This window comes from Eurosta solidaginis, chromosome 1 (assembly GCF_040869045.1).
Source record: "Eurosta solidaginis isolate ZX-2024a chromosome 1, ASM4086904v1, whole genome shotgun sequence".
Taxonomy (NCBI): Eukaryota; Metazoa; Arthropoda; class Insecta; order Diptera; family Tephritidae; genus Eurosta; species Eurosta solidaginis.
Window position 1 is genome coordinate 196,582,768 of NC_090319.1, and position 25,317 is coordinate 196,608,084.

The 25,317-nt window shown below is 38.6% G+C and overlaps 1 protein-coding gene across 4 annotated transcripts in view; it reads left to right on the forward strand.

The window, feature by feature from the left end:
- The first annotated feature begins 2,626 nt into the window (after nucleotides 1-2,626).
- Nucleotides 2,627-25,317, forward strand: part of LOC137236976 (uncharacterized) — a 225,855-nt gene continuing 203,164 nt past the window's right edge. The window contains exon 1 of one of the 4 annotated variants that reach the window (XM_067760082.1): nucleotides 2,627-2,780. The gene's annotated coding sequence lies outside the window, so the exon portion shown is untranslated. The remainder of the gene's footprint in view (nucleotides 2,781-25,317) is intronic. The other 3 variants (XM_067760084.1, XM_067760083.1, XM_067760085.1) reach the window with 3 other exon arrangements.

The window sequence follows — 25,317 nt, forward strand, 5'->3', positions numbered from 1 at the left end:
CTGCTGCTTTCGTTGAACAGTGAATCGTGGAAACTGTTTCAACAGAGGAAATATTTAAGCAATAAAGATGCACAACACTGTTTTTTTATAAATCAACGATGATAGCCAGCCTTGGGAGGTTGTTGCTGCTGCTATCGTGGCCTTGCATTACCCGGTTGCTGTTGTGGTATATACCTTGGTATAACTGGATGTGGCGTCACTGCCCCACCTGGTCCAGTTGATGCGGACCACGAACAACAACCACCACGACCTACACTGTTTGGGTTCACTTTGCTGCTGCAAACACACCTCCGTCACAATAATTAATGGAGACCATGGAGGGGTATCTCAACAAGAGAGGCTATTTTATTGCACACATAGCCGTTTTTTTACACCGAATTTTCTAATCTTTTTTTTTTTCAATTTTGGATAATAAATCTTAATGGTAACAAGAATGTTTTTCTTGTATGTATGTGGAAATCAAAATTTACTATTCTGCATTAGAATTGCTCACGATTATTTATACTATCCTATTACATATTTCACTTTCTTTCTTTATAAACATGCACACATTGATATGAGTTTTTTTGCTAAAACACACTTTAGTAGACCAAAAAATATTAAAGAATGCGTATATTAATTTCTGCAAAATGTGAATCACACAAATTGAAAAAATTTTCCACTTTTCTGCAGAATTAGAAATGGCGGATTTTTCGCACGCAAAAATGACGTATTTTGCTATCCCTTTGAAAATAATAGGTGCGAGAGAGCACGATACATTGTGGGAAAGCAAAATTTGTCAGCATGCTATTTCATTTGCACAATTTTTCATTCCAAATCGTCACCCCTGTCAAAAATTCGTGTGGCTGTGTGCGTTTTTGGTCACACGATTTTTGCAGGGCGCTGATGATGTCAAACTTATAATGCCTATCCGCTCACCCGTGGATAGGGCATGTCTTCAGGCTGATCTGAATAGTCTAGGTGACTGGTGTAATGTAAACGGCATGTCACTAAACCTACGTAAATGTAAGCTCATATGTTTTACAAGGAAGTCCTTCCAATCCCATGATTATGTTATTGGCGACTATATAATCAAGCAAGGCATTGATTTTATTGATTTGGGCGTTACAATGGGCCCAAAATTCGATTTTAAACTTCATATTGAATCTTGCGTAAATAGCGCTAAAGGTACTTTGGCTTTCGTTAAACGTTGGTCTAAAGAATTCAATGACCCATACGTTACAAAAACTTTTTGTATATCATTGGTCAGGCCTACTTTGGAATACGCTTCAATAATTTGGAATCCGCGTTATCAGGTTCATTCTGACAAGCTGGAATCGGTCCAGACACAATTTTTGCTTTAAAACACTTACCATGGGATCCTTCTAAAAATCTTTCCCCCTATTGCAGCCGGTTAAAACTAATACAGTTGCTCACATTGCAGAGCCGCAGGGAGATGCTTGGTGTCTTATTTATTGTAAAACTAATATGAGGGTCAATAAATAGTCAATTTTTGTTTGGTGAAATTAGGCCATCTAGACATTTTCAATCAATTTTTGTAGCTACATGCAGGTCGAATTATGAAATGCACGAACCACTTCGATGTTTATGTCGTGATTTTAATAAACACTGCAAACATTTTAGACGTCTGCGACTCGTTTCTTGGTATTAGAAAATACCTTTTAACTACATTAAATTTGTAATTCGAAATGAAGCAAAGAACGCTAAACCGTGATAATACTGTTCACCCCTCTGTTTCAAATATGAAGTACCAGTTACTTGAAACTTGTTGGCAAAATTGCGTTGTGGTCATTATTTTTATATGTATGTAATGAAATTCTGTATAAATTCTATTCTGTATATATTTTACCTACTATTAATTTGCTCTATTGTCAATTTCATAAATTATTATTTAATAGTTCCTCATGAGTACATTTTAACACATTTACAACATTTTAACTTTTGCTTACTTCTAAGTTTATAATTGAAATTGAAATTGTCAAGCGTTTAATTAAATACTGTTTAAATATTTCTTTAAAATTGATGACTGCTTATGCTGTTTACACCGTGTATTACACCTGTGAATTAAGTGTTGGTATATTTGGTCTGTTTAATTGTTTAATTTGTAGACTGATAAATAAATAAATAAATAATTAAATTAGCTGTTCCTCGCTTATTTGCATTTTGGAAATATATTTTACCGCGCAGTAATTCACACCAAGCGTCAGCATCACTGCTCGACACTACCCTGTGGTCCTTTTTTGCCTAGCTGATCAAATTCGATGCGTTTTGGTGAATCGTGCAGGCGCTGACGCTAAATGTGAATTGCTCCATAAGCATACATGTTGCAGTGAAGTGATGTGCTGCGTAGTGCAGCCTCTTGTGGTCTTATCCATAGTGTACAAGTACAAGTGTGTTGACTTATCTGTCAAGCATTCTGACAGGCACTCGCTGGATTCGGAATGACAGCGAATTCAAAATGGATACCATTACCAAGTGCGCCGAATGATTGAAAAATTGAAAAAGTCGATACGATTGGTAGTCAAAAATGTTGTCGTTGAGACCAAAAATGCGACTCTAGACCTGAGATTTCCATCAGGTGAGCGAGGCTGTTTGTAGTTTTGACGTTTATCGCTTAGTGAACACAGTTGTATAGGTACACTATGGTCTTATCTTTAGCGTTAATCGATAGCTTCCCATCACTAATGTCGCGTACCTTGGGAATTTAAGTTAATAAAATTTACGCGTTAAGCATTTCGTTATAAAGCAAGTTTGACTTCCAAAGTTTAAGTTTTTCATTGGTATGTATAAATAACATATAGAGCATGCTTCCTTTTCAGACATTTTTTTCGGGCAATTCTATACACCAACATGACAATACACGTCCAAAAATATCGGGAGGGGTGTCCAAAGACATTTTGGTTTCAGGATCGCGAATACGACGTCCACACACCTAGGGTATATAGTCGCGGCCGAAGGCCCCCATTGAAGAAAGATGAGGTTTTGACAGCATGACACGTTCAAAAATATATGAAGTGGTATCAAAAAACACGTTTTGGACTTAGAATCGGGAATCCCAAAACGTAAATTACATAAAATTGCTTCTGTAAGGAGATATTTATGAAATTGAGACTCCATGTGGTTAATGTGATGTTGGGTAAATGTCTAGAACAGATGTCGACTGCTAATAAGCGTTCGAAATGGAGAAGTGTCCATATACGCGTATTGACCTCGACAACAATAATCGGCGGTCAAAAAAATAAAAATTTTATCTCTTTCCAGAGCTATTTGCAGTTAAAGTTGCCGATTTTCATTGTAATGTGTACCCACAAAAAAAAAAGTGAACATAAGTGTTTTGCGCGGATATAGTTTTGGTCTCCAAACCGGTGTTGGACGATCCAACTTGGGGTAATAGTTTAGTTGAAGGGTCGACTGCTAATACGCTACCAAAAATATTGAGAGAGGTGTCAAACGACGCGTATTGATCTCGAGAACAATAATCCGAAAGCGGAAAAGAAAAATGTTATCTCTGTCCGGAGATATTTGGGTAGTAGTGCAGTTTACGGTACCTACCCAAAAGTTGGGCCAAGATTTTCGAGTGAGGTACCAAAATACGCGTATTAATCTCGAGAACAATAATCCGAAAGCGGAAAAGAAAAATGTTATCTCTGTCCGGAGATATTTGGGTAGAGTGCAGTTTACGGTACCTACCCAAAAGTTGGGCCAAGATTTTCGAGTGAGGTATCAAAAGACGCGTATTAATCTCGAGAACAATAATCCGAAAGCGGAAAAGAAAAAATTTATCTCTGTCCGAAGATATTTGCAGTTAAAGTTGGAGATTTGAATGTGGTTGTTGTGTTTGTACCCACAAAAAAATTGTGCATCACCGTGGCGGTAGCCACGGTTATACCACACACCCGGACTTGGCATGGCGTAGCCCAGGGTTATTTTTTATAAGCGCGGGCAAAGCAGAAAGGTGTTCTACGCAGAATTGCCGTTGGAATCAGCATAAAAATATCTATAAAGTCTGATTTTTTATTTTTTTTTTATTGACAAATGAATGTATTCTGCACTTGTTCCAATTAAATACATTAATTTCAAATTATTCAGAGAATTACAAAACAAAATACGTTGATAGTGTATGTTTGTTTGCATTTATGTCGACGTGCCACCACCTTATAATGTTCTACCAAGATAAGAAGATATTAGCTATTATCCGGTGGCAAAATCCTGTGCATGTAATTGGAACAACAACGATTTGAGCCAGATAAATCCAGATAGTATGGTTCAATTTGTGAGCCAGATAATTTGTTAATTACTTCTTTTTAGGTTGGCAACGCGGCCTTTAATATACCTACTTTTTAAAAAAATAGATGTCGCTGCTTAGCCTTTCGCCGTATGAGTTAAATGAAAAACAGCGGTGACATCTGCCTATAACATTTCACGTGTGCGAAAATTTCACGACATCTGCTTCTCAAGTCTCTCAATGATCTAGAGCATTACCGTGTGAATTGAGCGTGAGCCGGAGCTGTAAAACTCACTGAAAGACGGCAATTGTTGCGGAGCTGGCAACACCTTCACCACCTTCATTGTTTTCGTTTGTTTAATTGGAACAACCATAGTGTACCTATACAAGTGTGTTGTCTAAGCGATAAACGTCAAAACTACAAACAACCTCGCTCACCTGATGGAAATCTCAGGTCTAGAGTCGCATTTTTGGTCTCAACGACAACATATTTGTCTACCAATCGACTTTTTCAATTTTTCAATCATTCGGCGCATTCGGTAATGGTATCCATTTTGAATTCGCTGTCATGCCGAATCCAGCGAGTGCCTGTCAGAATGCTTGACAGATAAGTCAACACACTTGTACTTGTACACTATGGGAACAACGAAAAGAGCGACAATAGTACCGACGTGTTTTCCGGGAATAACTTTTAAACGAGATATGAAATATAGTTTCTGTTTTCGGATTCAGAATCTTGACGCAAATACGCGTCTTTTGATACCGCTATCGACAAGTGCGACCCAAATTTTAAGTGCAGGACTTAAGTTGAAATTTTACTAAATTTGGAAATTAAAAAGCTTATATTTCATAAACTAAGAGTTTCCTAAAGCTGCGGATGATAATTTAGTGATTTTTAGGACCCCTCTCCCCCTTACAAATCAAAAAAAGTTTGAAAATCGGGGCACCTTGTTCAAAATATTCCCCTTCGGAAGTACCCGCAGGTCTTTTTTTGGTTTTTCGTTAATATCTTTTGAACGGGTAAAAAAAGTTAACTTCCGCTACGCGTCTTTTGACACCTCTCTGTTGTTGTTGTTGTAGCAATGCTCGCCCCACCTAATAGCCGCGACCGATCACAAATTGTCATCAATATCCGCTAACGGGAGTCCAAGGAAACTTGCCGTTTCAACAGGGGTGGACCATAAGGAAAGGGGTGTTGGAGGCGTTGGTTCCACACTACAATTAAAGAGATGGTTGGTGTCATGTGGGGACACATTGCAAGCGGGGCATACATTTTGTATGTCGGGGTTGATTCTGGATAGGTAAGAGTTTAACCTGTTACAGTATCCAAAACGAAGTTGAGCAAGAGTGACACGCGTTTCCCTGGGGAGTATGCGTTCCTCTTCCGCGAGTTCTGGATATTTTTCTTCAAGTACGGATTCACCGGGCAATTCCCGACGCCTGTCTATGGAGTTCACCAAGGACCTGCTTGTGTTTTTTCGCTTCATACGGCTGGGTTCTCAGGTGCCGTTGTTGTTGTTGTTGTTGTAGCAATGCTCGCCCCACCTAATAGCCGCGACCGATCACAAATTGTCATCAATATCCTCTAACGGGAGTCCAAGGAAACTTGCCGTTTCAACAGGGGTGGACCATAAGGAAAGGGATGTTAGAGGCGTTAGTTCCACATTACAATTAAAGAGATGGTGGGGTCATGTGGGGACACATTGCAAGCGGGGCATACATTTTGTATGTCGGGATTGATTCTGGATAGGTAAGAGTTTAACCTGTTACAGTATCCAGAACGAAGTTGAGCAAGAGTGACACGCGTTTCCATGGGGAGTATGCGTTCCTCTTCCGCGAGTTCTGGATATTTTCTTCAAGTACTGGATTCACCGGACAATTCGCGACATAAAGGTCCGACGCCTGTCTATGGAGTTCACCAAGGACCTGCTTGTGTTTTTTCGCTTCATACGGCTGGGTTCTCAGGTGCCGTATTTCCTCAAAATGCTTACGGAGATGACTCCTTAGGCCCCTAGGCGGTGCTGGTTCGTCAATCAGATGTCTGTTGGGATGCCCAGGTTTCTGGGTATTCAAAAGAAACTGTTTGGTCAGCATCTCATTTCTCTCCCTGATGGGGAGTATTCTCGCCTCATTATGCAGATGGTGTTCTGGGGACATAAGAAGACAGCCCGTGGCGATTCTGAGAGCAGTATTTTGGCAGGCCTGTAGTTTCTTCCAGTGGGTAGTTTTTAGGCTTGGCGACCATATGGGTGACGCGTAGCACGTAATCGGCTGGCTAATTGCTTTGTATGTGGTCATGAGCGTTTCTTTATCTTTTCCCCAGGTACTGCCAGCAAGGGATTTGAGGATTTTATTACGGCTCTGAATTCTCGGAACAATTGCGGTTGCGTGCGCACCAAAATGTAGATCCTGATCAAACGTCACACCCAAGATTTTGGGGTGTAGGACAGTCGGTAGCATAGTGCCATCGACGTGGATATTCAATATGGTCGACGTTTGGGGCGTCCATGTTGTAAATAAGGTCGCGGAAGATTTAGTCGGTGACAATGCCAGGTTTCGCGAGGTGAAAAAACTGGAGAGATCAGGGAGATAGCCGTTTATTTTATTGCATAGCTCATCGATCTCTGGGCCTGGGCCTGTGGCCATTATTGTGCAGTCATCGGCGTAGGAAACGATTGTGACTCCTTCCGGTGGTGAAGGTAGCTTAGATATGTAGAAATTAAACAAAAGTATGGATAGGACACCACCCTGTGGCACCCCTTGTTAAATTCTCCTTGGTTTTGATGTTTCGTTTCTGAATTGCACCGATGCCTGCCGACCACCCAGATAATTTGCGGTCCACCTTTTAAGACATGGGGGGAAGGGTAGACCCTTCCAGGTCTTGCAGTAATGAGCCATGGTTGACCGTATCAAAGGCTTTTGATAGGTCTAGCGCTACGAGTACTGTTCTATGGTGGGGGTATTGATTCAAACCGCAATTTATCTGGGTGCTAATGACATTTAGCGCGGAGGTAGTGCTATAGAGTTTTCTGAAGCCATGCTGATCAGGGGCTAGCTGCAAATGTCCTTGGAAATAAGGGAGCAAAATGGCTTCAAGCGTCTTTGCCACTGGCGATAGGAGAGATATCGGACGATATGATTCACCTACGTTAGCTGGTTTCCCAGGCTTTAGTAGCGGGACCACCTTGGCCATTTTCCATTTCTCGGGTATGGCAAAGGTGGAGACAGGTCGAAGACATGCGCTAAATATTTGAAACCCTCTTTCCCTAGGGTTTTTAAGCATCGGCATGGCTATGCCATCTGGGCCCACTGCTTTGGATGGTTTAGCGCGACCAATGGCGTCCTCAACCTCTCTAGCGGTGATGGTGATTGGTGACGCGCTGAATTTGTGTTTATGTGCGTATCTATTGGCTCTCCGTCTATCTTTGTCGACCGTAGGATGCATTATATATTGTCGGCAGAAAGCGCTCGCGCATTTTTCCGCATCCGACAGCACCTTATCGCCAAAGGCGATGGAAACTTTGTCTTTGTGCTTAGTCGGATTCGATAGGGACTTTACGGTGGACCAAAGTTTACCTACACCGGTAGAGAGGTTACAACCTCTTAGGTGCTCTTCCCATTTCGCCCGCTTGTGTTCGTCCACAAGCAATCTGATGCGTTGATTTATATCCCTTATTTGGGGGTCGCCTGGATCAAGCTGTCTTATAAGGTCGCGTTCCCTCGCTAAGCTCGCGGCCTCCGCCGGGAAGTGGGGCCGGATTTCGGGAATTCTCCCGGCGGGAATGAAATGTGCCGAGGCGGATTCAATGACCTTACGGAAGGCACGCTCCCCTTGGCGGGCATCAGTCGGGATAGGGAGGGCAGCAAAGCTGCTGTCTGTTGCAGAGGTGCCGTATTTCCTCAAAATGCTTACGGAGATGACTCCTTAGGCCCCTAGGCAGTGCTGGTTCGTCAATCAGATGTCTGTTGGGATGCCCAGGTTTCTGGGTATTCAACAGAAACTGTTTGGTCAGCATCTCATTTCTCTCCCTGATGGGGAAAATTCTCGCCTCATTATGCAGATGGTGTTCTGGGGACATAAGAAGACAGCCCGTGGCGATTCTGAGAGCAGTATTTTGGCAGGCCTGTAGTTTCTTCCAGTGGGTAGTTTTTAGGCTTGGCGACCATATGGGTGACGCGTAGCACGTAATCGGCTGGCTTATTGCTTTGTATGTGGTCATGAGCGTTTCTTTATCTTTTCCCCAGGTACTGCCAGCAAGGGACTTGAGGATTTTATTACGGCTCTGAATTCTCGGAACAATTGCGGTTGCGTGCGCACCAAAATGTAGATCCTGATCAAACGTCACCCAAGATTTTGGTGTGTAGAACAGTCGGTAGCGTAGTGCCATCGACGTGGATATTCAATATGGTCGACGTTTGGGGCGTCCATGTTGTAAATAAGGTCGCGGAAGATTTAGTCGGTGACAATGCCAGGTTTCGCGAGGCGAAAAACTGGAGAGATCAGGGAGATAGCCGTTTATTTTATTACATAGCTCATCGATCTCTGGGCCTGGGCCTGTGGCCATTATTGTGCAGTCATCGGCGTAGGAAACGATTGTGACTCCTTCCGGTGGTGAAGGTAGCTTGGATATGTAGAAATTAAACAAAAGTGGGGATAGGACACCACCCTGTGGCACCCCTTGTTTAATTCTCCTTGGTTTTGATGTTTCGTTTCTGAATTGCACCGATGCCTGCCGACCACCCAGATAATTTGCGGTCCACCTTTTAAGACATGGGGGAAGGGTAGACCCTTCCAGGTCTTGCAGTAACGAGCCATGGTTGACCGTATCAAAGGCTTTTGATAGGTCTAGCGCTACGAGTACTGTTCTATGGTGGGGGTATTGATTCAAGCCGCAATTTATCTGGGTGCCAATGACATTTAGCGCGGAGGTAGTGCTATGGAGTTTTCTAAAGCCATGCTGATGAGGGGCTAGCTGCAAATGTGCTTGGAAATAAGGGAGCAAAATGGCTTCAAGCGTCTTTGCCACTGGCGATAGGAGAGATATCGGACGATATGACTCACCTATGTTAGCTGGTTTCCCAGGCTTTAGTAGCGGGACCACCTTGGCCATTTTCCATTTCTCGGGTATGACAAAGGTGGAAAGAGACAGGTTGAAGACATGCGCTAAATATTTAAAACCCTCTTTCCCTAGGGTTTTAAGCATCGGCATGGCTATGCCGCCTGAGCCCACTGCTTTGGATGGTTTAGCGCGACCAATGGCGTCCTCAACCTCTCTAGCGGTGATGGTGATTGGTGACGCGCTGAATTTGTGTTTATGTGCGTGTCTATTGGCTCTCCGTCTATCTTTGTCAACCGTAGGATGCATTATATATTGTCGGCAGAAAGCGCTCGCGCATTTTTTCGCATCCGACAGCACCTTATCGCCAAAGGCGATGGAAACTTTGTCTTTGTGCTTAGTCGGATTCGATAGGGGTTTTACGGTGGACCAAAGTTTACCTACACCGGTAGAGAGGTTACAACCTCTTAGGTGCTCTTCCCATTTCGCCCGCTTGTGTTCGTCCACAAGCAATCTGATGCGTTGGTTTATATCCCTTGTTTGGGGGTCGCCTGGATCAAGCTGTCTTATAAGGTCGCGTTCCCTCGCTAAGCCCGCGGCCTCCGCCGGGAAGTGGGGCCGGATTTCGGGAATTCTCCCGGCGGGAATGAAATGTGTCGAGGCGGATTCAATGACCTTACGGAAGGCACGCTCCCCTTGGCGGGCATCAGTTGGGATAGGGAGGGCAGCAAAACGGTTGTAAAGGATTTGTACTCTGTCTGTAAAGGATTTGTATTCTTCCCACTTTCCTTTTTTGAAGTTTATGAAAGTGCGTTTTTCGGTGACGATGAAGTCGGCGGTACGCTCGAACGAAATAAGTATGGGCAGGTGGTCGGATGCCAATGTTACCATTGGCTGCCAGTTGACGCAGTTTACGAGTTCTGCGCTCACGATTGAGATATCTGGCGAGCTATGACAGCTTCCTACCATACGTGTGGGGGCGTCTCCGTTTATTGTGTAGAACGTCGTTTCTTCTATTTGATCCGCCAACATCTCACCCCTACTGTCCGCCCGCAAGTTTGAATGCCATAGGTCGTGATGGGCATTGAAATCGCCTAAGATAATGCGATTGTTGCCAGTGAGTAAGGCCTCGATATTAGGGCGGTATCCACTGGGGCAACAGGTGACAGGAGGGATGTAGATGTTGATGATTTCTAGATTTGCATCGCCTGACCGAACAGATAGGCCTTGACGTTCTAAGACATTGTCCCTGCGGTCGATGCCAGGATCAAATATATAATATTGCACAGAGTGGTGTATAATAAACGCGAGGCCGCCTCCATTTCCGCTCTCGCGGTCTTTCCTGTGGACATTATACCCAGAGCAGGTCTGCAATGCAGATCTTGCTGAGTTTAGTCTCTTGAATCGCAGCAATGCGGATGTTGTGCCGCTTCATGAAATCGACTATCTCCGTAATCTTCCCAGTTAGTCCATTACAGTTTAACTGCCTCCATTTCCACTCTCGCGGTCTTTCCTGTGGACATTATACCCAGAGCAGGTCTGCAATGCAATGTAATATTCACATTTATGCTGACGACGTACAATTGTATATGTGCTGTCCTAGTAATCGTACCAGTTCATGTATTAATAACTTAAATTACGATTTGTGTCAAATTGGTACGTGGGCTTCTATGAACGGCTTATGTCTTAACCCTAAGAAGTCGAAATGTATAGTCATTCATAGAAGGTCACTAGATAAAAGTGGAATGGAAAATTTAATTTTAGACAACACTATTATAGAATACGTTGACACGGCAAACAATCTAGGTATAGTTTTTAACAAAACCCTGACATGGAAAGATCACATCTTCCGCACAGTGGGAAAAGTGTATGGGATGCTTCGTACACTCTGGCTTACACAATATTTTACTCCGTTACATATTCGTCTACTAATAGCAAAAGCGTACTTAATACCTACGCTCCTTTATGGATGTGAGGTTTACTCCAATTGTGACTATTTATTTATTTATTTATTTATTTAAAGTCGACGCAAACACAAAGCGGTCGACTAATTATTGTAATAGACAGATATATATGTAAAATACAGAGCCATTCTTAAAATTAAAAAATTCAAAAAGGTACATAGAAAATTTTTATGTTATAAACATTTGACATCGCATTGTATAAGAAAAAATAAAATTAAAATATCAGGCTAAACATAAGAGTATAGCAGTATGTAAAGCAGCAAACGAACATTCAAAGCCAATGCAGTTATACAAATCATTGTACCGCGAGCACCAATGGCGCAGGGGACTGTTTCTAGCAAAATTTTGCCGGCATAGAGGTAAATGAAAAGGCACAAAATGCCTGGACGCCCTAGCAGGAACCGCAAAATTTAGTTGACTGATTAGGTCAGGGGAGTCAATCACACCAATGATGAGCTTGTGAATGAACATAACGCCAAGTAATACTCTACGATTCTCTAGAGATGGCAAATTAATTAGAAGAAGTATATTCCTGTATGGTGGAAGATGAGTACTTGATTCCCAGTTGAGACCTCGTAATGCAAAAATTAAAAACCGTCTCTGGACCGACTCAATCCGATCAACATGGATTTGATAGATCGGAGACCAGACACATGAACAGTACTCGAGAATAGGACGTACCAGCGAGGTATAAAGGATCTTTGTGAAATAAGGGTCATCAAACTCTTTAGCCCAACGTTTGATAAAACCTAATACACCAGTTGCTTTGTTTATAGCGGTTGAAATATGTGTGGTAAAACTTAATTTCGGATCAAAAATAACTCCTAGATCAGTAACAATAGATATCCGCTCCAAGGGGTCGCCGTTAAGTGTATAAGATGATAGGACCGGCTTCACACGGTGGAAAAGTCATTTGCTTACATTTGGAGTAATTCAAAAAAAGTAAATTTGCAGTACACCAGCTTTGAAATGAGTCCAGATCGGCCTGAAGCTGATTAAAACAGAACAAGTTCGAAGGCAGATATGTGTAACAAAGTTTTACATCATCTGCATACATAAAAACTCTAGAATGTAATATAAGCTTTGGTAAGTCGTTAATGAACAGGTTAAAGAGTAATGGACCCAAATGGCTACCCTGGGGCACGCCAGAAGTTACATCAAACGACTTTGAAAGATTGTTGTTAAAGAAAACTCGCTGAGTCCTATTTTCAAATAGCAAACTAAAAAACCATTCATAACAAAAGACGTAAATTCAAGCAAGTTGGTAGTAGTTGATCTCCGATGAACAAAACCATGTTGACAAGGTGATATTAAAGAGCTACACAAGTATTGAAGCTGGTATGTAATTATCTGCTCAAAAGTTTTAGGGATAGCTGAGAGCTTAGCTATGCCTCTGTAGTTCTCAATATTAGACCTACTACCTTTTTTATGCAAAGGTATAATAAACGATTGTTTCCAAATAGATGGGAATGATGCGGATTCCAGAGACAGTTTAAATAATTTAAAGATAGGCTCTGATAAGCTGACAGCACAGTACTTAAGTACACAACTAGGAACACCATCCGGACCCGGCGAAGATATCGGTTTCAATGCAAGAAGTTTATTAAGAACAGTATCTTTATCAATAAATGGGTTTAAAATATTATTAGAACTTTCCAAGCAATATGGGTAAAGATTAGACTGGACACATTGGGATGAATAGGTTGATTTAAAGAATTCAGCAAATAAATCAGCGATTTCGTGATCAGAATTTGCGTTTTTGCACCCATAAATAAAAGTAGATGGGAAACCAGAAATTTTCCTTTTGGAATTAACAAATCTGTAGAAACGTTTCGGATTATTAGTAAATTGGAATTTGTATGTAATAGGAAACAATGTTGTGTATAACAACATTGCTAGATACGTCTATGGGTTGAAAAGACTTGACCACGTCTCTCAACATGCTTACAGGTTGCTAAACATTTCTTTCGATAACCTTATTAAACTTAAAACGCTCACCACGCTACATAAATTAATATATATGAAGGAGCCTGACTATCTGTATCGGAGGCTAAATTTTCTCCAGTCGTCTAGATCTGTTCTCCTTACCCACTTCAGACATCGTATGCTAATATCTGATCGCCAGTTCTTCATTAATTCCATACGTCTTTGGAACTTGCTCCTTTCTATACTTAGGCTTATAAGCAATGCTCTGCTCTTCAATAAAGAATTAACAAGTTTCTATAATAACCTAGACAATTAAAATACTGATTCCTTCTAAGCAAATGTACTCTATCATTCCTTTATTTATCTATTTACTATTTATTAAATATATTATTTGTTGTAACCTTTTCTTAGCCATAGTCATTAGCTTTAAGTTTCAAGATTAGATTGTTCCTATTTTATGCCTTTTACCGACTAGCACTGTAAAATAATTTTTGTCAAATTGTTGTGCTGGGATGAATTGCCTAATAAATACAAATACAAATACAAATGCAGATCTTGCTGTGAGGTTAGTCTCTTGAATCGCAACAATGCGGATGTTGTGCCGCTTCATGAAATCGACTATCTCCGTAATCTTCCCAGTTAGTCCATTACAGTTTAACTGCAGAATTCTGAAGTGCATAAAGGGAGACGCCGCCACTCTGGGGGTAAGTGACGGGTGACTACGCAATTGCTGTTGTGGCCCTGGGACTGGGCGTCCTTGGGCAAGCATTGGGGTAACCGAATGATTTGGGTTTGCGACCTAGCGCGATGAAACCCGTCGGGGGGTTGCCGTCGCGGAGACCAGAACATCTAGGAAAGTGGCACCACCCAAGGCAGGAGCTGCATTGGGCGGATGTCGCAAACCTATATATTCTGTGCTGGCAGACGGTGCAAACGGAGGTAGGGATTAAGAGTGTTTCCCTGACCTGCACGATTGCTGCCGGAAAAGAGGGGGGGAGAAGACGGGGGCAGGGGCTGATGCTCAGCATTGCTACCAACTCTACTACGAAGGTAGTAGTTATGTATGTTTGACAGCTGTCAAAGAGTGAAGACGTGTTTTTTTACTGCTCGTATTCTATTATTGTTTTTGCGTTTAATTTATCGTTTTGCTTGCTATAAATAATGGATGATTCCTGTGGAAAGTGCAATAAAGGTTTCGGTAGATCTGATTCAATGATTGTCCCATGTAGTGGCTATTGCAAACAGCTCTTCCATCGCGCCTGCTGTGCAGGGCCTATCGCCGAATATGACGTGAACCTGATGAAATCTAACCATAATATTCGGTACCTGTGCCCAGACTGTGCTAACGGGCCTGAAAAACTCTGTAAACTATTTGAGTCTGTGATTTCTACACAAAAAAGTGGGTTAGAAGCACTGATGACTGCCTTTGAAATTAAATTCAAAGATTTGGCCGCGCAAATTGATACTAAAGCTAATATGAATATAGTGCCGTTGCATTACAACAATGAAACCAATAAAAGTAATGTGACTGACAATAATGGTGCAAAAAATAGCAAAAAACACCAAAAAAGAGCAAAACAACACGAAAATAATAATAATACGGCTTTATTAGCCGCAGAAATAAATGCCCAAAGACAGATGTAGTTAGCTCTCGTACTTTTAGTGCTAAAAGCAATCATAATATTAATTGTGATAGTTGTCGCTCTGCAGATGTCGATTTCTTGGCATTCTCCCTTTGCCCAGTACCTCACACACTCTCCCTACTCCACATCTGGTTACCACTCCTGCTAATAAACCTGTTAACACCGATCCTAAAATTAATGCTGCTACAAATACAGACAATACTAATACTGCCGCGATCAGTAGTCCGCTGTCAATTAACCATGCTACTAACACGGTTGAATCTATTTCTGCTGCTCCGTCTGCAGGGCCTGCTGCTGTTACTACTGACGGTTGCCCTGTCTCTCCGGCTGCGTCCCGACGAATAGACTCTGCAAACATCATTGGCATAACTGCTGCTGGCATTTTGGGCCAAGATCTTAATCATTTGGCCTTCATTTCAACACAGCCTGCTGTTTTTCAGAATGTTCGAAGAGAAGTGACAGCCGTTCCGCCTCGTAAAGTGATCTTTGTATCAAGGTTGCATGCATCACTATCGGAAGAAGACATTTCTAATTATATCTGCACTAAGCTTGGAGTTGAAAATAGTGGCATCAATGTCTTCAAGTTTACTTTTAAATATGCGAGAGATATATCTTCCTTCAAAATATCGGTTCCTTATAAACATTTTGATAAGGTACTGGATACTTCCTTTTGGCCGACTCATTCTGTGGTTCATGTATACTCTAAAAAGCATGTCAATACGTCAAAAAACTAAGAGTCCTGTTTTAAGATGTCCATTTTGGACATCCAAAAATATGCTGTGCGCACTACACACACACTCACACTCACCACGATACAAACTTACCCCAGCGGGTTAGGGGGTCAGAATATTCCCGCGGTAGGTATGCCTGTCGTAAGAGGCGACTAAAATACCAGATTCAAGGGGCTGTGTAGCGCAACCCTTCAGGTTGCCAGCGCAATATATAGCTTCTCGAAACCCAATTGTCAACCTCACCTATCCGCGGCGAATCCTGTTTGACTAACAGACGAGGCTCTGGCGACTCCAAGCTCCTCATGGAACTTGGGGGTGGGGAGGGAGGGGATGGACTGAAGGTTTAATGTGGCCACATAAATCGTTCCCGAGATGGTCGGGCTAGCACCTAATGGTGCTGTGGTACCGGAGCGTACCGGATCTGTATCCGGCAAAGGACCATTACATCGATAGCAATCCCCAAAGCCTTCGGGGAGCAACCTTATCGCTACAACAACAACAACAACAACACGATACAAACTTACCTTTTTCTTTCTGTTTCCTTTTAGTTCAATAAATGTTTGGGGATTTTAAAGTATAAGTTTAATTGTTTTATTAATAATAATTTGTCTTATTTGTAAATAAAAATTTTTGTTTCTCAGTTCCTTTTTAGTTTAACTTAACTTTGCTTAAATTTCTCGACACCATTAATTTAACTTTTACAATCTCATCCGCGTGTGTCTATCTTGCCGGTTCCGTATTTTACTGTTCTATATCTGTCTATATCCACGCTGCGTTGCCATTTTTCCTATAGCTGAAGGCAATTGTCACTGCTGAGTGCAATTGTCATTGCTGTTCAGCAACAGCTGACGGCGATGCCACTTGCACGCAGGGGTGCATTTTGTTACGTAAAGCGTGTAACGCAGTGCGGTTATACCACCCTTCCTTAGAAAAAGAAGAATCTGACAAGTTGATCAGATTTGTCATATTCTTCTTGTTCTCTGACTTTCAAATTGTTTTGGTTGAATGAATGTATGATATTAGGGTGTTCCTCCCCTTTTTTCTCATTCGTTCAATCAGAACAATTTTTTCCTTTCACTTATGAAATTTAGTTAATATTAATTTAATTACTTACATGTAATTTGTTTTCTAATTTCTATTGCACTAAATTATTGTATTATATATTTATTACAAATAGTGCGTGCATATTAATTTTTGATTTTATTTACATGCAAATTGAAAATTTTTTTTTTTGTTTTTGTATATTAATATTAATATAAATTTTAATTTGATATTTCATGCTTTAATAGCAAAGTAATGAAAATTTAAAGTTAATTACAAGCTAGTTTGTAAATTTGTATTAGAAAAAAAAATTTAATTTACCTTATTGATTCGGGTTTTGTGAACGGTTTTTTTCCTTTTTATTTACTTCATCAAAAACCGTAACATTAACTCCATCAATTTTTTTGACTATATATGGTCCTTGATAAATGCTTTCATGTTTATTTCTAGGTTCTTTTTGTATTACTACCTTATCGTTTATATTAATAGCTAACGGACGCGCCCTCTTATCATAAAGATCCTTATTTTTAATTTTATGTTTATTAATTAAATCTTTTGCTAATTTATGCGTTTTTTGTAGTCTATATTTTACTTCTTTTGCATAAGTTTCAACATTGTAAATTGGATCGATTTGTTCCTATTGAACTTCATTTGGTAAGGTAACATTTCTACCGAATACTAATTCGTATGGAGTAAATCCATTATCAAAAACTGTATTAGGAGTTGTATTATGCAAAAATGTAAAATATTTCAAATAAACGTCCCATTCGGGGAAGTTATCATTTAGAAAAGCTCGTAAATATTCATTAAACACCCGATGATTTCTTTCAATTGTACCTAGGGTTTCATGATGGTAAGCTGTAGAAAAATTATGTTCGATTTTTAGGAGTTTAGTTAATTCCGAAAAAATTTCATTTTTATATTCGGTTCCTAAATCGGTTTTAATTGATTTCATTATGCCATAAATGAGGATGAAGCCTTCAAAAATGGCAGTTGCAATTGTTTTTGCTGTCTTATCAGGGATTGATATGGTAACTAGGTATTTGCTTAGGTCGCACATAATGGTAACCGCGAACCTATTCCCATTATTCGACTCAGGCAAAGGTCCTATTGTATCTATAACTACGACATCGAAAGGTTTGCAGGGTGTTGGTGTAAGCACCAAATTTTCTTTGGTTTTTGGCTTGACTTTATTCAAAAGGCATTTTTTGCAATTTTTGACGTATTTGGCAATGTCACGGGTCATACCTTTCCAATAATATTTCGTACGTATTTTTGCGTAAAGCTTTTTATTTCCGCAGTGACCTCCTGATATCGGGTCATTGTGGTAAATTTCCATTAATTTAAGTTTTTTGTCGTTGTTTGTAACTGTTTCGACAGGTTCTATTAATAGTATTTTTAAATTTTTTAAAATTGAATTTCCTGTATTTTTAAAATTTGAAATAGAAAAATGTTTAAATATTTGATCATCTTTTTGCCATTCTACTTTCTTAATGTTTTGTTTACCAGCTTCTTTTTCAAGCTTCAAAAGTAATTCATCTAATTGCATTATTTTGTTAGTACACACAATATTAAGTAACTCGAGTTTTTTATGTTTTAAATGCGCATATATTTTTAAATTGATTTTATCATTGTCGTTGTCATGACATATTTGGCTTTTTATCTTATGGATTTTCTTGGAAAAATTATATGAAAACTTGTCGAATACGTGTAATTTGACATTTTCTTCGTTTATGTCTTCAACCGATTGTTGTAATTGGTCGTGACGTTTCGTCATAGACCTCGTCTGTACCGCTAAAATTTGATTATTGGAATTTTTAAGTTCTTGAATTGAAATTCGCGATAATGCGTCTGCACCTACGTTAGATTTTCCTTTAATATATTCTATGGTAAAATTATTTTCGGACAATTCCAAACGGATTCTGGAAAGTTTCGACGACGGGTCTTTCATATTAAATAGATAAACTAGTGGACGATGATCTGATTTAACTTTGAAGTGAGTGCCATAAATATATGGACGACATTGCTTTATTGCAAAATATATTGCCAAAAGTTCTAATTCTATTATTGCTTTATTTTGTTCTGATTTGCTAAAGGCTTTTGATGTAAAACAAATTGGCAAGTCGTTACCATTATGATTTTGACTCAGTATCGCACTGCAACCTAACTTTGAAGCATCAACCGTAATTAAAAATTCTTTGGTGAAATCTGGATATTGTAAAAGTTTTGGAGAAATCAGACTTTTTCTTAGTTTTTCGAAAGCTAACTCACATGCCGTATCCCAATTAAATTCAACCTTCTTTCTACTCAAACGATTCAGTGGAGCTGCTAAAGAAGCGAAATTTGGAATAAATCTCCTATAATAATTTGCAAATGCCACGAATCTTCGGACAGCATCTTTATCGCGTGGCTTAAGATACCTTTTAATCGCTTCAATTATTGAATCGTCTGGTAGCAAACCATTTGCTGAGCATTTATGCCCTAAGAAATTTACTTCAGGTCTAAGAAAATTACACTTTTTTGGGTTAAGTCGCAAGTTGAACTTTCTACAGGTTTCGAAAACTTTTTTTAGATTATTGAGGTGATGTGCTTCGCTACATCCAATTACTATTATATCGTCTACATACATAAAGGCTTGGTTGGGTGAAATACCAGAAAATGCAATTGACATCATTCTTGAAAATGAATTTGGAGCTACGTTTAGACCAAATGGTAAAACCTTCCATCGAAAAGCTCCGCGGTCAGTACTAAAAGATGTTATGTCTCTTGAATCTTTGTGAAGTGGGATTTGGTGAAAACCCGAAAAAAGATCTAATGTAGAAAAGAATTTCGCACGGCCAAGGTTATCTAAAATATCGTCTACACGTGCCAAAGGAAATTTATCGGCAATTAACTTTTTACTCACGGCCCTAAGTCAACGCACATTCTATACGATTTTTGGCCATTTAGGTCTTTTTTCGGTACCAAAATCAAGGGACTATTATAATTCGAACAACTATTTTCGATCAGATCGTTTTCCAATAATTTATTAACTTGTTTATTGATTTCTTCACGTTGAGAATACGGTAGGCGGTAATTTTTAATGTATACTGGCGTCGTATCGTTTAGTCTTAGTTTTTGTTCATAAAAATTGTTGATTGTCATCTTATCATTGTCTAGCGCAAAAATATCGGAATATTGTAAACATAAGTTAATAAGCTTATTTTCAGCATAATTAGGTATTTGTTTTTCTAAAATGCTTTTAAGTTCTTTAATACGACTATCTTGTTTTACTGGGTTATTGATTTTATAAACGTGATAATTAGAAAGTTTTTCGGTTTGAATGTTGTGGTTGTTTACGTATTTTACGCTATTTGTGGTGTTTATTACTTTAATGATCGGATTACTAGTATCAACTATACATTTCGCTGTGAAAACACCGTCGGAAATCTCTTGAGAATCCACGAAAAGTGGTTCTGAGTCTTTTTTCAAAGCGAAAATTCTATAAACTTCGCAACGAGGTGGAATAACAAATGTATCGCTTTCCATTCCGTGAAGGATAGGAAGTGCGATCTTTTCATTGCCTATCCAGAAGGAAATGCAGTTTGTTGCATAGCTGATATCGCATTTATTTGTTTTTAGGAAATCCTTACCAAGTATTCCATCTGATGGAATGTTGAAATCATTGTCTACCACGTGCAACGTATGTTTGATATAAAAATTCGAAAAGTGTAAGTTAGTTGTAAAAGTACCTAATGTAGAAACTGTATCTGTAGTTACCCCAGTAATATTAATTGTATCATTGTTATTAATTGACAAATTTTTATTAAGAGAGGAAATTTTAATTAACGAAATGTCGGCTTGTGTATCGACTAGAAATGTTCAAAATTTGTTAGAGCCAGTAATATTTATTTGTATAAAATCGGAATAATTTAAGTTAAGACAATAAACGTTTTTAGAAGAAAAATTGTGAGCTGAATCAGTTAGTAATTTGTCTCGTCCTCCCTCAGTGTTCGCTCCTGAGGGGCTTCCCTGTTTAAAGCCCGAACGTTTGCATTTCTAGCTCTATTATTGGAAGTGTTAGAACCGCTATTATTGCTAGTACGACTATTGTTGCTATTATTATTATTGTTAGGCTGATTCCGATTTCCGCCGCTGGAACGGAAATTTTGCCTTTGATTGCCGCGATTGAAGTTGTTGCCATAGTTACTGTTACTAAAGAATGGTCTATTTTGTCTATAATTGTTAAAGTTACGATTTTGATTTTGGAAATTTCGACCTCGGTTATTACTTTGAAAATTTCTAAAATTGTTATTGTTCCGAGCTCTAAATGCTAAAACTTGACGTTCTTTTATTTCATTTGATTGCTCTACAATCAGTTTGGCTACTACGTCCTTGGAATCAGAAAAAGTTGAAGCGAGGATTGATTTGACTACACTGGTTTTTGCGTTCAATCGGCAAACGTTAACTGTTTGCTCGATGGCCATTTCACGGGCTTTGGTCTGAGTAATCCCTTCGATAATGAGCGAACGCTCTAAAGCATCAGACAATTCCTCAACGCGTTTTGCAAAATCAGTGTAATTATTATTATTAACTTGCAAAGCTGCGAATTTTCCGGCCACAACTTTGGAGTTGTCGGGTTTTATACGGTTACGTAGTGCTATTTTTATATCGTTAACTGAAAGTACTTGAGTTGGTATCGCTTCTCGGGCTTTACCATCGAGTTTGGATTTAATATATGAAATACAAATGCTAGTTAAATTTTCGTCGACAAATTGTTCGATTAACTCAATTTTAGTAATAAAAGATTCGAGACCTAGGGGCTCACCGCTATAATTTTCACGCATAATACCAGCACATATGCCGATAAACGTTCTTTTTTCTTCAGGAGCCGCCATATTTGTATCGGAATTAGGAGGATTTGAAATATTTGTTTCGGGCAATTCCTCAAATCCGTGAAATTCTCCGGACAAAGAAAGTCTAACAACAAGGTTTTTGATTGTATTGGGCGAATATGTGGTTGAGCCTTCGGAAACTGGGCTTTTAAAATCAAGATTATCGGAATCGGAACTTTCGGAATTAAAATTTTTGGAATTGGAATCTGAATTTTTGGAATTTTCGGAATCTGAGTCTTGTTCTGAAATTCTGGGAACCACTTTTTGGTTTCTAAGGAAAAATATTTAAACTGACTAAAGTCGAATTTGTAGAAATTGCTTACGAAAATTTAATAGAAATTGAAATTGAATTGAATGTTGATGTGAAATTGAAAGAATTATTCGGCAATTTAATGAAAGAGTGAATATTTAATGATAAATTGAATGTATCTTGAAGTAATTTAATTTAAATTGATTTCAAAGGAAAATATTTTAATTTGATAAAAGGACTTGGCTGTTGATAACGGACGCACCGCTGTATTAAAAAGATCTCAATGTGTTTGTGTAATAACGGACGCACCGTTTTTATTAAAATTGTATGGTTTTATTTTTATAGATACGGGCGCACCGCATCTTTTCAAATTTGTATTACGAATATCCTCGGACGCACCGGGATTAAAAAAAATTTACATTGGTTGTTTACGGGACCACCGTTTACGCAAAAAAAATCTTTTTGGTTAATGGCGGAACCACCACTTTTTGCAAAAAAAATATTAATTATGTTTTTTTTTTGTTTGTATTTTTTGATGAAGCCCACTTTAGGGCTGAGTGGGACTAAAACCGAAAAATTGATAAAAGTTATTTAATTTGTTTTTAAAGATGGCAACTGCTTTTAATTTTTCCCAGAAAATTTATCAGTTGAACTGGTTAAATAAAACTCAAAAAAAATTGTTCGGTGTTTTTCCAACTCTGTCCCACTGTGCCTAGTCGTAAGTTCACTCATATATATGTATGTGTAATTGGATTATTTTGCGCTTTCAATAGATGATAAAAAAACCCTTTTTTTTTTTTTTTTTTGTAAAGTATTTTGTATTAATTGTGAAAATAGAAAATTAAGAAAATATATATGTAATGTGTAATATAACTTTTAATTTTGATATTTATTAATATGAATATAAAAATGATTTTCGCACACTGTGCGTCATACCGACTTCTGCCTGCATTATTTGGTTTGCCACTTGATGTTCTGTTGCTGCGCTTGGAAATCTGCTGCTGCTGTTGTCGATGGCGTCACTCGTCTTCCGCTATTCGGCTTTCCTTTGGTGTACGGTGGTTTTCCGTTATTCTGGTGGCGTGGCTAGTGCCGTTTTTTTTCGCAATTTTGGTACAGTTTTTTTCAAAATGTTTTCGCACATGTATATTTTAGTTTTTGTTGTATTTACGTATTATCTCTGTTTTAGTTAGTATTTTTATTATAGTAAAACAAATTCTTATTATTTCCGTTTTTGTTAAGTGGTTTTATTATATTTTTCCGATTTTTCGTCTTTTATTTTTCTAATTTTTCGCACTAGCCACGGACAAAGAAACCACCACCACTGCCATATGCATCGTTGAACAATCTTTTTTTTTTTTAATGTCGAAAATGATTAATAAGGTTTGTGTATCATAGTGATATATTTTTTTTGTAATTTTTTGATTTTGTACTTTTTTTGTAGATTTTTCTTTAAATATTTTGTAATTTTTTTGTAATGGTTTTTCGAATTTAAAAAATTTTTTTTTTGTAATTTTGTTTATAGTTTTCAAAGGAACATTTTTTTTGTAGGGTTTTTGCATTTTTATATTTTTTTTTTTTTGTAGGGTTTTTATGTTTTGTATTTTTTTTGTAGATTTTATAGTTTTTTAAAGAACATTTTGTGTAGTGTTGTTTTTAATTTTTTTTTTGTAAAAGTTTTTTTTGCATTTTTAGTTTTTTTTTTTTGTAGATTTTGATGGTTTTTAAATTTTTTTTTGTAAGAGTTTTGCTTTTTTTTTGTATAGATTTTGGAATTTTAAATTTGTAACTTTTTCTTTTCGTATGTGTGTATTTTTTGCAATTAATATTTCATTTAAATTTTGTGTAACCTTTTGTGGGTTATTTTTTGGATTTTTTTTTTTTTTTTTTTAGGTTTTGCGAAATTAAATTTCAATTCTGCAAGAATTTATGTAGATTCAATTCATTTTTTTGTTAGGTAATAAAATTGGTTTTAAATTTTTGTGATTTAAGGTTGGCTTTTTAAATTTTTAGGTTTTTTCTTTTTGAGTTTTCGTGCCTCTTCACGCCTATGGCCGCCATCGCAAGGCCTGGCGTCACGGTCGCCATTTAAGATGTCCACTTTGGACATCCAAAAATATGCTATGCGCACTACACACACACTCACACTCACCACGATACAAACTTACTTTTTTCTTTCTGTTTCCTTTTAGTTCAATAAATGTTTGGGGATTTTAAAGTATAAGTTTAATTGTTTTATTAATAATAATTTGTCTTATTTGTAAATAAAAGTTTTTGTTTCTCAGTTCCTTTTCAGTTTAACTTAACTTTGCTTAAATTTCTCGACACCATTAATTTAACTTTTACAATCTCATGCGCGTGTGTCTATCTTGCCGGTTCCGTATTTTACTGTTCTATATCCACGCTGCGTTGCCATTTTTCCTATAGCTGAAGGCAATTGTCACTGCTGAGTGCAATTGGCATTGCTGTTCAGCAACAGCTGACGGCGATGCCACTTGCACGCAGAGGTGCATTTCGTTACGTAAAGCGTGTAACGCAGTGCGGTTATACTGTGCAGCACATACCTTGATAGCTGTCTACCGTCCTGTTCAAAAGGTCAAGGAGTTGATAATATTTCCATAAATGGCACCCAAAAGCAATTGAGTGTCTACTTTCAAAATGTCTCCGGAATGCGAACTAAGTCTAACGTAATGTACAATATGAGTTTGCTTGTGGACTATGACGTGTTCGTTCTTATTGAAACCTGGCTAAATCCTGAGTTCCTTGATGCTGAGTTTTTTGACCCTAATCTGTACACTGTCTATCGCAAGGAACGCGATTTTTCCAAAACTGGACTCTCTAGAGGCGGTGGAGTTTTAATTGCCATACGCCGGCGCATCAACTCGTCGCTTGTGGAGCTGAAGGATCAAGACTTGCTTTTGGACCAACTGTGTGTCTCAGTTCGCGGCATCTCTGAAATTTTTATCTGTGTGTCATACATTCCACCGTCTAGTCTAGACTCACTTTATAAGTCTCATATAGATAATATTACTGATTTAGTTCGTTCTTGTGATAGTGGTAACTTTTGCATATTGGGTGACTTTAATTTACCTAATATTGAATGGTCTTACGTCGATAATAACTACTCATTAGTTCCGAACAATGTGAACACCACGTCTGAGATTTACCTTATTGACAGTTTCTCAAGTGTTAGTCTTTCTCAGATCAACGGCTTCACCAATCAACTGTCGAGAATTCTTGATCTTGTCTTTCTTAATGATAATTTTAGCTGTACGGTCACCGAATGCCTGGAACCGTTGTCGTGCTCTGGTTTGCACCACATTCCGCTTATCCTCGAAGTAGAATTCTATAACTTCGAACGTATTGGAACTCTGAATGAGGATCCTACTTTTTCATTTAGACGTGGAAATTATGACTATATATATCAGGAAGTTTCTTCCGTTGATTGGGAAGCCCTGTTTTGGGGATGTGATCTTGCTCGATGCTTCAGCTTATTTAAAAACGTTGTAAATCAAATCTGCATAAACAATATACCTCAGAAAATGAAGCGGTGTTACAGAATACCATGGTATACTAGAAAACTAAAGAGGCTTAAGAATCAGAGGA